The 3076-nt window shown below is 48.6% G+C and overlaps 1 pseudogene across 1 annotated transcript; it reads right to left on the bottom strand.

Annotated features, from left to right (window-relative positions):
- Positions 1-558: 558 nt before the first annotated feature.
- LOC101019922 lies at positions 559-1532 on the bottom strand (annotated as a pseudogene). The gene has a single exon (XR_640059.3). The product of XR_640059.3 is annotated as a 40S ribosomal protein SA-like (transcript).
- Between the last annotated feature and the right edge of the window lie 1544 nt (positions 1533-3076).

Below are 3076 nucleotides of genomic sequence, written 5' to 3'. Positions count from 1 at the left end.
AAGAAGTTTAGTGATGGCCAGGCACAGTGGCTTATGTCTGTAATCCCAGCACTTTGGAAGGCCAAGGCAGGTGGATCCATTGAGCCCAGGAGTTCAAGACCAGCCTGGGCAAAGTGGTGAAACTCATCTTTGCAAAACATACCGAAAAATTAGCTGGTCAGGGTGGCATGCACCTGTGGTCCCAGCTACTTGGGAGGCTGAGGTGGGAGGATCACCTGAGCCCAGGAGACAGAGGCTGCAGTGAGCAGTGATCATGCCACTGCACTCCAGCCTGGAAGACAGTGAGACCCTGTCTCAAAAAAAGAAAAAACAAGTTTGGTGATATTTTTGAGACCAGTGACTTGCAAGAGGAAACATGTTAGCTCAGCATTAAAATGCAGTGTTGGTTCTGACTTGGTGTCCACGTCTTTTCTCTGGAAGGGGCCCCTGTGACAGTATTATTTGGTTAGCTGGGTGTCTCTGAGTAACAAGGCCAAATTTGTGGAGGCAAGGAGTACATTAGAAGGAGCATTGGATGAGCAGTCAGGAAACATGAACTCTTCTACCCCCTTTTTTTTGTTTTTTGTTTTTTTAGGAACTGATGTTTATTTTCCATCAACCATTTTTCCATGTTGCTTAAGAGCCCATGCAAGAACAGCTTAAGACCATTCAGTAGTTGCTCCTACCCATTCAGTGGCCTGAGCAGTGGGAGCTGCAGACCAGTCTTCCGTGGCAGGCTGAGCACTCCAGTCTTCAGTAGGGAACTGCTGAATAGGCACAGAGGGCACCTGCACACCTTCAGACCAGTCTGCAACCTCAGGCTGAGTAGTAGTGAACTCAGGAACTGGAGCAGTCCATTCACCCTGAAATTCCTCCTTGGTCACTGCCTTTTCAGCAGCAGCCTGCTCTGCTTTTTCAGTCTCTTCAGGATCTCTGTAGAAGTAGAGATCAGGCATGACCTCCCACAGGTGTTCACGGGAAATGGTGCCACGCATGTGCAGAACTTCCCAAGCCAGCATCCACCACATCAAATCCACTGAGTGAGCTCCCTTGTTGTTGCATGGGATGGCAATGTCCACATAGCGCAGAGGAGAATCTGTGTTACACAGAGCAATGGTAGGTAGGTTAACCTAAGATGCCTCCGTGAGAGGCTGGTGGTCAGCCCTGGGGTCAGTAACCACAAGAAGCCGTGGCTCCCGGAAGGCTGCCTGGATCTGGTTAGTGAAGGTTCCAGGAGTGAAGCGGCCAGCAATTGGAGTGGCTTCAGTGGCAGCAGCAAACTTCAGCACGGCCCTCTGGCCAGTATTCCTGGAGGCTATAACACTGACATCAGCAGGGTTTTCAATGGCACGAGCCGCCAGCAGAAGCTTCTCCCAGGTCCTCTTCAGATTTATGATGTAGATGCCATCACTTTTCCTTTTATAGATGTACTGTTCCATCTGGAAGTCAAGATTGGTGCCACCTAAGTGGGTTCCTGCTGCAAGGAACTTAAGGACATCCTACTCCTCCATTTGCAGGACATCAAGGGCTCTGGACATTGTGAAAGTTTCCCTTTAAGTTACGACGGGAATCCAGAACAACGCTGTATGGACCCCTCTGTAGGTAGCACGGAAAGGCCTTCTAGCCACTTTTAACATATCTTTCTCAACTTAATGGGACTCTTTCTGGCCAGTTTCCCAACCTGTGCAGCTAGAGTCATATTAACTCCATTTACCTGAAAACAATGCTTTGAGGATAGGATAAGAACACTGTTGTAAAAACTTTTGGGCAAGTTTAAAGTGTTTAGTATCTAACCCTACAATGCTAGTTTTTGTTGTTGTTGTTTCTTTTTTTGAGACAGCGTCTCCATCTGTTTCCCAGGCCAGAGTGCGGTGATGTGACCACAGCTCACTGCAGACTCGATCTCCCAGACTCAAGCAATCCTCCCACCTCAGCCTCCCAAGTAGCTGGGACTACAGGCACATGCCAATATGCCTGGGTAACTTTAAATCTTTTCATAGAGGCTGGGCGTGGTGGCTCATGCCTGTAATAGTAGCACTTGGGGAGGCTGAGATGGGTGGCTCACTTGAGGTCAGTAATTTGAGACCAGCCTGGACAACAGCAAAACCCTGTGTCTACTGAAAATACAAAAGTTAGCTGGGCATGGTGGCTGGTGCCTGTAATCCCAGCTACTCGGGAGCCTGAGGCACGAGAATCGCTTGAACCTGGGAGGTGGAAGGAGGTTGCAGTGAATTGAGTTCACACCACTGCACTCCAGTCTGGGCAAGAGAGTGAGACTTCATCCCAAAAATAAAAAAAAAACAGAATCTTTTTATAGAGACAGTGTTGCCCAGGCTGGTTTTGAACTCCTGGGCTCAGGCAATCTGCCTGTCTCAGCCTCGCAAGTGCTGGGATTACAGGCATGAGCCACTGCACCCAGGCGGTTTTTTTTGTTGTTGCTGTTTTTGTTTTTGTTTTTGTTTTTTTTAACAGGGTCTTGATCTGTCACCCAGGCTAGAATGCAGTAGTATGCTCACAGCTCACTGCACTGGGCTTGACCTTCTGGGCTCAAGTGATCCCACCTCAGCCCCCTATAGCTGGAACTACAGGTGCACACCACCATGCCCAGCTAAATTTTTGTATTTTTTGTAGACAGGGCTTCCCCATGTTGCCCAGGCTTACTGCACTCGGCTTTACTCCTGGGCTTAAGTGATCCTCCCACCTCAGCACGTGTAGCTGGGACTACAGGTCATGCCACCATGCCCAGCTAATTTTTTTGGTATTTTTGATAGAGATAGGGTTTCGACATGTTGGCTAGGCTGGTCCTGAACTCCTGGGGTCAAGGGATATGCCCACCTCAGCCTCCCAAATTGTGGAGCCACCGTGCCCCACCGATTTTTTAAAAATAATCTTCTCTGTGGTCTGAACCCAAAGGGCAAGCGGAATCAAAGGGCAGGTTCGTATGTTGGAAAGAGCAGTTGAGCAAGGACAGGATGTCTGAGCTCTGATTTCAGTTTTGCCACTAACCAGCAGTGTGATTGTACATCAACTGCCTTTCTCTCTGGGCCTTAGTTTCCCCATCTATAAAATGGGGATGTTAGATTAGATCATGTCTAAT

This window comes from Papio anubis, chromosome 1 (assembly GCF_008728515.1).
Source record: "Papio anubis isolate 15944 chromosome 1, Panubis1.0, whole genome shotgun sequence".
Lineage (NCBI taxonomy): Eukaryota > Metazoa > Chordata > Mammalia > Primates > Cercopithecidae > Papio > Papio anubis.
Note: the sequence above shows the minus strand (reverse complement) of the source record. Positions and strands in the feature narration are given on the sequence as shown.